Source organism: Acinonyx jubatus, chromosome A3 (genome assembly GCF_027475565.1).
Source record: "Acinonyx jubatus isolate Ajub_Pintada_27869175 chromosome A3, VMU_Ajub_asm_v1.0, whole genome shotgun sequence".
In the NCBI taxonomy this organism is placed as follows: domain Eukaryota; kingdom Metazoa; phylum Chordata; class Mammalia; order Carnivora; family Felidae; genus Acinonyx; species Acinonyx jubatus.
Genome location: NC_069388.1, coordinates 55687902 through 55697977, shown reverse-complemented (window position 1 = coordinate 55697977; position 10076 = coordinate 55687902). Strand labels below are relative to the sequence as shown.

The 10076-nt window shown below is 38.3% G+C and overlaps 1 long non-coding RNA gene across 2 annotated transcripts in view; it reads right to left on the bottom strand.

Annotated features, from left to right (window-relative positions):
• The window catches only part of LOC113602575 (uncharacterized), a 9113-nt gene extending 911 nt beyond the window's left edge, over nt 1-8202 (bottom strand). Inside the window, exons 1-4 of one of the 2 annotated variants that reach the window (XR_003424061.2) lie at nt 8052-8202; nt 7755-7887; nt 2450-2569; nt 187-226 (exon numbers count right to left, since the gene is read on the bottom strand). This is a non-coding gene — a long non-coding RNA (uncharacterized LOC113602575). Of the gene's footprint in view, nt 1-186; nt 227-2449; nt 2570-7754; nt 7911-8051 lie in introns of both variants that reach the window. The other variant, XR_008289762.1, reaches the window with a different exon arrangement.
• Between the last annotated feature and the right edge of the window lie 1874 nt (nt 8203-10076).

Sequence of the window (10076 nt, the reverse complement as noted above, 5' to 3'; positions counted from 1 at the left end):
ATTTTGTTGAAGAAATTATAATGAAAATAATTCAATTAAAAAAAAAAGGAAAAGCTTTATTTACGAGATGTTATTTTCACCAAAAGGGGCCAAATTATCTGTCTAATTTCCAGGAATTGAGACTCAAACCATCAACGACCATCAAATCTAAAGCGATCTAGCTTACATTAGAACGAACATACTTACCAAAGTATTCTTAGACCCGGAGCAGTGTTGCAAAAGGAGCCTGGAATACAAGGAAGATAAGGAAGGTCATTATCACCTAAGCAGATCCTTCAGAAAAAAAGCTCACAGCAAGGTCAAGTTAGACTTCCTCCCTTCCTTCCTTCCTTCCTTCCTTCCTTCCTTCCTTCCTTCCTTCCTTCCTTTTAGAGAGAGGGAGAGTACAAGCGGGGGAGAGAGGCAAAGGGAGAGAGGGAGAGAATCCGAAGCAGGCTCCACACTCAGCACAGGAGCCCAACAGGCGCTCAGTCCCACCACCATCTGAGATGAAATCAAGAGTGAGAGGCTGAACAGACTGAGCCACCCAAGCACCCCTCACGTTAGGCATTTCTTCAGTCATTTTAGAGAGGTAGAGATTTTTCTGGGGAGTGTTTGGGATAAAGTTGACCAATTTGAGTAATTTAGGCCAATTGATCTGTAATTCTTCTTCCAGATATCCAGGTCTAACTAAAAACTATCGGGGTGATGTAGACAAAAGAGAGGTTTGGTCCTAGTTACCTGGAATGCAGAATCTGACAGACCTGCCAGGAGGTTCTTATTCAACTACCATTTCACACTGACAGTCATCATATATCCCCAGTCTAGTGCCTTTGTTAATAGCACACGTGCTTCAGGATAAATAACTGAACTTGACAAAAACTTGAATGCTGAATGCGACAGATCCATTTTTAATTCGCACATTGAGTACTTGAGTACGTAACAATAAAACTGACCTTACTGTGATTTTAAATGATTTTTTTAAAACTTCAGGCAATGAAGTTTAATATCCATTCTTTAAGAAATACATAATGCATGTACATCAAAATTCACTTCATAAGAACAAATATGGTCAAGTGATATAAAATCCACTTGAAGTTTAAAATAATGACTTTGCAACTTAAGAGTTGATTTTCAGATGACCAAATCACTAGAAGGAATTAGCCAGAGAGATAGACATTTGGAAAGTTTTCTCTGTTTTCAAGCTTTTACAGTAAATTTTCTGCAGAGAGTGTTGTATACATGTAATCTGCACAACAAAGGGTCCCCCATACGTACAAAGGTTTCCAGGGTTGAGGCGAAATTGGCATTGTGTAAAGAGCACTGTGTTGCAAAAAGTGCAATAATTTAGGAGTAAAATGACCTTTTGTTTTTCTTCTAGCACTTTCAAGCCAAGGGAACACCGACTTTTGGCAAGTCTGTTAACCTTTCTATGAGTTAACTTGCACATCTGTGAAATCAAATATATAAATGCCTTCCATAGAGAGTTCCCATTACTAAAATCCAGATGGTACTCATTTCTACTTTTTCTCCTGAGACTGACGGACCTGCTAGACTTTGGGGCAATCGGAAGAGTTAATCTTACTTTTTTGTGGCATAGCTGAGGGTCCTTTGCAGACCATTTTCTTTGTGGTCCCATTGAGAGGGTATGGCTGTCTCTAGTCTAAAGTGATGAAGTAGAAGCATATCCCTCTCCTCTTTTCTCTGGCTGCCTTGTCCACTCAGCCTCCATCTTGACTATGACAGTACAAGAAGTGAATTTTAGGGCAATTGTAGGCATTGGACTTCACTTTTATCATTTCCAAAGAAAGAAGGTTTGCTCAAGGAACGTTTGATGGAACATCAAGCTTCATGCTGAGTGAGTTCTCCTCCCTCAGATTCCTTCTGGTCTACAATACTCTCTTTAAGCTATTTGGATGGACAAATCCATCCCTTCATGAACACTCACGTCTTCAACAGAAAGAGGTCTCCCGTTTTGGTTCTTTCCTGGATCCTCAAAATTGAGTGCCGTGGACTTTAGCCTAGGAAACAGACTCTTGCATACATCTAAACACAGTCTCTAGGATGGTTCAGGGATTCTAGTAAGAAAGCATCCTATTTGAAAAAAAAATTTTTTTTCTGAAAGTCGATAAACCCTTTTGGACAAATAGATGCACATTTTGACACGAGGGGCATTGTGTAATTTACCCCTGATTTTGGCACCTGGTGACGTCAAGTACGCAGATGCAACAACAAAACTCACTTGTTCCTATTGTGGCACCAGCTCCCGGTCAATCCTACTGAGTTAGCCCTTCCTCTCCCCTGTCTAGGATGGGATTGTCAAGTTTCCCAGCCATATTATCATTGGATACGATCATGTGTGGGCGTACTCAAAAGTGTTGCACAAGTGAGATAGTATTATGGTAGAAATGAAGTCTGGTTCGCATCTGTATTCCCTCGAATCAAGACGTCATCCTGGTATAGTCCTCACCATTGTCGCATGAGCCAAAAAGACACGGAAACAACACTGCCATTAACTGATAAAACAGTGGTTTTGAGATCCATCCCAAGTTTAGAGATGTTCAACGTGAAAAATTATGCATCTTGGAATCTATAAAAGATAACAAGTAGGAAAAAAAATACATTTACCCAATTGGATACTATCAAGGTAAACTAGAATGGCATATAAGCACTTCTTAATATGCAGCACAAATAATTATTGCAATATGATATTAAAATAGATTTAGTTTGAGTACTTCGATAGTCCTTTCAGCTTTTTTCCCCACAGATGGCTTATTTGTATGGAATATAATTTTGATCTTTTTCTACCTTAAATCCCTTTGTCTTCTTCTTCTTCTTCTTCTTTTCTTCTTCTTCTTCTTCTTTCTTTTTTTTTTTTGAGTTAAGCTTATCTTTGGATTTAAGAACTCTTTCTTTCAAGTTTATTCATTTATCTTGAGAAAGAGAGAGAGAGAGACAGAGACAGAGACAGAGAGAGAGACAGCGAGCAGGAAAGGGACAGAGAGAAAGAGAGAATCCCAAGCAGGCTCCATTCTGTCAGCATAGAGCCCAGCATGGGGCTCGATCTCATGAACCGTGATATTATGACCTGAGCCGAAATCAAGAGTCGGACACTTACTCATCCCAAGTTGGGATGCCTGGGTGGCTCAGTCGGTTAAGCGACTGACTCTTGATTTTGGCTCAGGTCATGATCTCACCGTCTGTGAGAGGGAGCCACACATCAGGCTCTGTGCTGACAGTTGTGGAGCCTGCTTGGGATTCTCTCTCTCTCTTTCTCTCTGCCCCTGTCCTGCTCACACCCTCCCCCCTCTCTCTCAACATAAATAAACTGAAAAAAAGAACCCTGTAACTTATTTAAAAAATTGTTGTCTTCATAACAAAACAAAAACAGCAGCAAAAAATAAGGTATATGATGTGTGTGCATGTGCAGTTGTTTTAGGGAGGCAAGGCACGAATAAGGTCACAAAATAAGCTATGGTTTCTATGTGTGCCTACTCACTAAATGAGCTTTCAGGTTCAGAAAGGGTCTTTATAGTAGTGTTCTCTGTAGTGTCCAATATTATGGTTTGCTCCAATCTGGGTTATGTAGTAACTTCTGTGTAGATTTTAAGAATAACCTTACTATGTTATCACTAAGGAAATAATACTCAGCATAGACTATGTAGACAGTATAGGCAATACTCCAAAATGGAAAAAAAGATTTCAGTTTCATTAAAAAAATGATAGAACGTTGGGGTGCCTGGGTGGCTCAGTCGGTTGGGTGACCCGACTTCAGCCAGGTCACGATCTCACGGTCCGTGAGTTCGAGCCCCGCGTCGGGCTCTGGGCTGATGGCTCAGAGCCTGGAGCCTGCTTCCGGTTCTGTGTCTCCCTCCCTCTGCCCCTCCCCCGTTCATGCTCTGTCTCTCTGTCTCAAAATAAATAAACGTTAAAAAAAAATTTAAAAAAAATGGAACAAAAAGATTTGCAAGTAAATTGGCTTTGGATTAACTACGGAATATGAAAGGTCTTTGGAATTTAAAAGGTGGTTTTAAAAAACAGAATGCATTTCGACAAGCACCAATTCCTTTTTTCAACAATTGTATGCTCTTTTGAGTACGACCGGATAGCTTCCACTTTATTTTTCCTTATTTTTCAATAAAGAAAAAGTATTTGCCCCTCTTTTTAATTATCACTCATCTGTAAGAAAAAAAAAATCCTCCCTAGTTTCTTTGTAACCGTTAAATGTATAGTGAAATATTTTTTACCCTGAGACGTTCATGTCATCTGGGTGTTTAAGATCATGTGTTTGTGAGGATAAGGAATCCTAGCCTGGCTTCTAATTTACTACAGACTCAGAAAGACATGTGTTGACCTGCATGGCCAACCTCAACAGACCAGTATTTAAGAAACAGCACAGGAAGTGACACAGAGAAACAAAGCTGGGACACCTGTCTGGGTCACTGTTGACCCATCATGCTTAACTAATTTTTTAGTGATCTCTGACCCAGATTTCCACAGTTCCACAGGGATTTATATCTTTCATGCAACAAATCCTACACCTGCATTCAATTAATGCAACAAAACTCAACTTTGTTATCTGATGAACTGAGCAAGCAGAACCATTGAGACAATTGTTTTATTATTGTATTGACAAATTATCCTATTAACAACTGGCTACTACAAAAATCAATTAAAATCTTGGCTGAGAAGTTTGAATATAGTTGGATAAGTAGAAATGGGAATTAACTAGTGTGTTGGTAGTTTTTTAAAATGTAGTTCATAAATTAGCAGCAAGCATATCAAAAGCAGAAATTTGTCTTGAAAATAAGAATGCTAAGTTATAACAGGGCATATGGAGCTGTTCAGCATTTAGTTTCATTTTATTTCATGCTTCTCAGTATTTGAGTGGATATCAATGCTTTTTTTCTTTCCCTCCAATATACATTTCTAAGCATTTAATTTTTAGTGATTCCTTACTGTTGTATTTGATAAACTACCTTGTAAAATATTTAAGATGTGGAATGATAATGTTTGGATCTTTGAATCTTTGGTCATAAAAACAGGATTCATTAATTTCCTTCCTCACTATAGTAATTCTTATTAATTTAGAATATTGAGTTGGAATCCATGGACAAGGGGATTGAAGACTGAATAGTATTTTGACTTCGGGAGTCAAAAAGAACTATTGTCCTTTTGCTAAAAAAAAATTTTACTTTCTTAGCTAGTATAGAGAAAACCTAATGATATCTTGGCATTTACTTCTGCCCTGTAAATACTCTTTAACTATACTTTCAGCAAAAGTAAGCAAAATCCTGTATGCTCTATAAAGACAACAATATGCTTAAGGTGTTTAAAAATCATTTAACTGAAACTCAAAATACACTTTTGTAAAGAATAATCAGGAAACCACCCATGATGGAGAAACAATGAAATGCTCAGGACAAAACTACATTTCTTCTAAGGTATATAACCCTTAATGGTATCTACAAACCCGGTAAGTATTGCTTTGGAGGGTGGAGGAAATTAGCTTTCACCTAGTCACTGATGTATTACACTTGAAAGTAACTTAGGAATGTATAACTTTAAAATTTGAAAGAGAAAGACTAATTTTGCCACTGAGCATGTGCCAAATGGTTCATAAAGTTGTCAGTATGTTATCTTTTCCTATAAATAGGTTTACTGATTGCAGAAAGCACACATTTGTCTAAATGATACCTGATCTCTGTCATTCACATGATAGATTTTTTTTGCTTGAAAGATGTCATCAGTCAGTGCTGAAGAGAGAGTATTGATAATCAAGTGAAAGAACAATTCAGAAAAAAAAAGATAGAGGAAAAAAGAGGATGTTAGAACAATTGTACCCCATTCAATCCCTGAATAGCTCCGTTTCACCCCCAGGAGTACAGAGACACTAACTGGAATACAAAAGGCAGCAATAAAACGCAGAGAAAACAAAGGAGCCTCAGAAACTTCAAGGCTGATATGAAACTCAAATCCATATTATGGATTAAGAACCTAAAATAGTCACAATAAAAATCGACTGTTAATATATAGTGCATTCAATTAATTCTTCCTAATCATATCCATAGTGCTTCTACATGTATTCTCTGGTATCTTAGTTTTCTTTGTTTCTTTCTTTGTTTCTTTCTTTGTTTCTTTCTTTGTTTCTTTTCTTTCTTCTTTCTTTCTTTCTTTTCTTTCTTCTTTCTTTCTTTCTTTCTCTTTTGTTTTTTTTTAACATGTATCAGGTATACAACATAATGTCTGAATATATGTACATATTGCAAAATGATCACCAAAATAAGTTCAGTTAACATCCATCACTGCACATATTTTGGTTCTTTTCATAACTTAATTCACTTTCCCCTCTTTTCAAATGCCTTTAAACCGATTATCTAAGCAAGTATCTAGACAGTAGACATTTGGTTTCCAAATAGTTTTATAGGATTATTAACAATGTGGAATAGGCATCTTATCTCCTTCTTTGACCTCCATTCTTACCTGGCCCTTTAGCCAGGTTGGGTGGTTTGCTAACTGAGGACTAAGTGTCTCACAGGCTTTCCTGGGTACATTTGGTGGCTCTCTGTGCATGTCCCCTCCACTTCAACAGATATCCAGATGCTATGTACTTTTTTAAGTCTAGCTCATATTCCATCTCTACTGGGAAACAATCCCTCTGCACTCCCATGAGAAGTTGGCTGCCAATTCTCACAACTGGTCTAGCGGTTGAAATCTATACAACTCCTCTGAACTATGCTAGCAAGGAAAAGCCAAGAAATACATGGGCATAAGGAACACAAGAATGCCGGAAAAATGCTGACATGGTTGTCCCATGCAGCCTGAGGAAAGAGTTGGGAATGGTGACCATGTATGTGAATTCCCTCAGCCCAGTGGAGAATGTGTGACTCTGTAGAGACCCAGGCTAAATGGACATGGTGGCCATAAACAGCAGTGAAGTTGGAGTTAATCAAAACGTATTGTTTATAAGGAACTGTGGCAATGGCTAGCTGATGAGGAACTCTCTGGGCCACTGGGGTCCTAACTGATATATAGAAACCTCCTACATATGCAGAAACAAACTGCAGCTTTCAAGAATGAAGGCCCGATTGGAATCACCATAAGGGAAAGCCATTGCCTCTTGTTCACTTTTAAACGCCAAATCTGTTTGTGGCCTAGTATCTCTTGGATGAAGGGTAGGTCAGGTACACTTCAGGGATGTCTCCACCATAATACCACAAATGTAGTATAAGTCCATTTCTTAGACCCAAAGACTTGTATCTATATTAATCCACTGGGAACTTATGGGGACCAGACTTATGGGGATCAAGTGATGGAGGTTTGACCCAAATCTATCATAAAGGTTGGCTCTAGTTGTTGCATATAAATTTGGAATGGACATCCCCAGCTCTTAGCTAAAAACTCACGAGCCATGGAATGAGGGCCATTCAGGTAGAATGGATCAAGGTAAAGCCTCTTAAGTCATATTCACCAATGTTGATTAAAATCAATACTATATATTTTGGAATATTTATGATCTAGTGCTACTATCATAGATTTGGATGCAGACATGGAAATTTCTCTAACATTGATTTTTAACTAGGTTGGTTGACCAGAGCTGATAACAGGTAGGGCTAGGGCTTGTATAAGAACAGATAATGACTCAAATTTCAGTTACTATTCAAGATACAGTCCCTTTTTTGGAGAAAATAAACCCTGACTGAGCGCTGTCATTCTGACAATTGGTTTTTATCTATCCCATTAAACACAGAACATCAGAAACAATTTTCTCTTACCTGGAAGGAACAGTTATGCATCTTTCCTGTATTCACCTAGAGCTAAGCTAATTCTCCATCTTTGTATCATAATTAAATCTTTAAGCATCTTGATCATCTCACCCTTCTACAGAATATCACACTGATCCACTTACTGATGGAATAAGATAATAGGACCTGGTGAGCATGAAGTACAAGAATGTTATGGTAGAAACATAAGTGACTGAGCTAATATAGAGATAAACCTGAAAATGTACTCCGGTATTTGAGGGTCTAGTGATCTGGAACATACGATAAGCTGTTGTACATTGTACTCACCACCCCTAGAAAGAGGTACAGTCCCTGATAAGCCTCTGATTTTGGAGGCAGTTCATGTTGCGTTAGGTATGCTGGCTGTTCCCGCTTATGAAATCATCCATAATGGGTGCCAGCTTTGAATGTGGCCGAGGGAAAGACCCTTCTTTGGTTCGTCAGCTATTCTAGACTCTAGTTCAATCATGTAGATCACTTGACAGTATGACACCACACATTCAGTGTGCTGTATGGAATCTCCTGCGTTTTGGAGCTCTCTGTGGAAGACATCATTTCCTTCTAGAGGGAGAATTCTTGACTTTGCAGCTGGATCCTGGTAGAGATTGATTACCTGGCTGTCTATACCAAGTGTCCATGTGAATGAGCTTTTCTTAATTATTTAGTGTTCTCTCACCTACCCAGTCTTAGTGATGGATAATGTCTCCCACTTCATGGTGATCTCCATAATTGAATAGGAGTGATATAAACAGGACTGTACCCCAAAAGGTCCAGACAGCGCAAGTAAATTGCCTGGAAAGGTGATTCACACTCTTAGAAGCTTTACTCCTAATTTGTATCTGCACAAAAGGAATCATGGGTTGCCAGGGACCAGCTGCTCGAGAATGAATAAAATCACAACTGCCTGGTTTAACATACATTTCCCTTAAGAGAAGTGCATTAGAAGTGGTGTTGCAGTATTTAAAACCATATTTAAGGTGTCTCCACAGTACAATAAGGAGGGAAAATTTTCCCAGTTGGCCAAATTTTGAGCAGGATACCCGGTCACCCACTTTTCCTGTGGAAGAGATACAGAACTACACTACTTGCCACATCTTATCTAATGTTAATGTTACCTAATGATCAGCAACTTGGAGAATGTTAAGACTGGGGGATTGGTAACAGGAAGTTTGAGTTTTCTCAACAAGGCAGATGAATATATATATACAAATACATATATATGTGTGTATACATATATATACATATATATGTGTGTGTATACATACATATACACACATAATACATATATACATACACATATATGTGTATATATAATTATGTGTAATAATGTATATATTATATATATAATGTAAAATATATATAATGTATTTTATATATATATATATATATTATATATAACCCATATATATAACCCAAAGTGTATGTGTGGGACTGGATAAAAAGGGTATGGAACAATTGTGGAAGGAGCATAAAGTTGGATTCAGGATGATTTTATTGATATGCACCCAGTAAGCGGAGATTCCGGATTTTAGTTTTGTGGTTTGAGGGGGTTAAAAAACACTCTAAGAGTCTGATTGGTTGGATGGCTGAAACATGCACCAATAGGTGTCCTATAGTAAATGCAGGTGAAATGACAGAATTGTCTTGGCATCCTCTAAAGAAAGGTATCCAAAGGCTTATGGAAATAGGAAGGTTAGAGTGGATTTATCACGAATAACCCGCTCTCTCAGCCTGGGAGGGTCAGAGGATCTACCCTTTACAAGTGTGGGAAATACAGTTGAGAGAGCAGTCACACACACCACCCTTAAGTTCCAAATGGGTCTGAGATCTTGGTGATTCCAATTTTATAGGAATTCGCTTTAACCCAGGTAGCAAGACACCTAAATCTTCAGTGGACTTTGTCAGAGGAACAGGATACATGGCAATATCAGTGAATCCCATTTGATATAGCATATCACTTATTTTTCGGTGAATCTGTTCCTCGGTCATAAATAATGACATAAATATGTCATAATAATGACATGCATGGTTGTCACTGTGGTGGTGACAGCCTTTCAGGTATTCTCACGTCCTGGCAAGGGGAGACTCTTCTCTTGCCTCTTCCGGCTCCTGGAGATTTCGGGATTTCCTTTGCCTTTGGCTGTATCGCACCCATCTCGGGCTCTGTTTGACGTCACCTTGTCTTCTGTGTGTCTCTGTCTTCTCTTCTTCTGTCTCTTATAAAGACACTTGTTACAGGATTTAAGGCCCTTCTGGATAATCTGAGTGATCTCGTTTTAAGATTCTTAATTACATCTGCAAAGATCTTTTTAA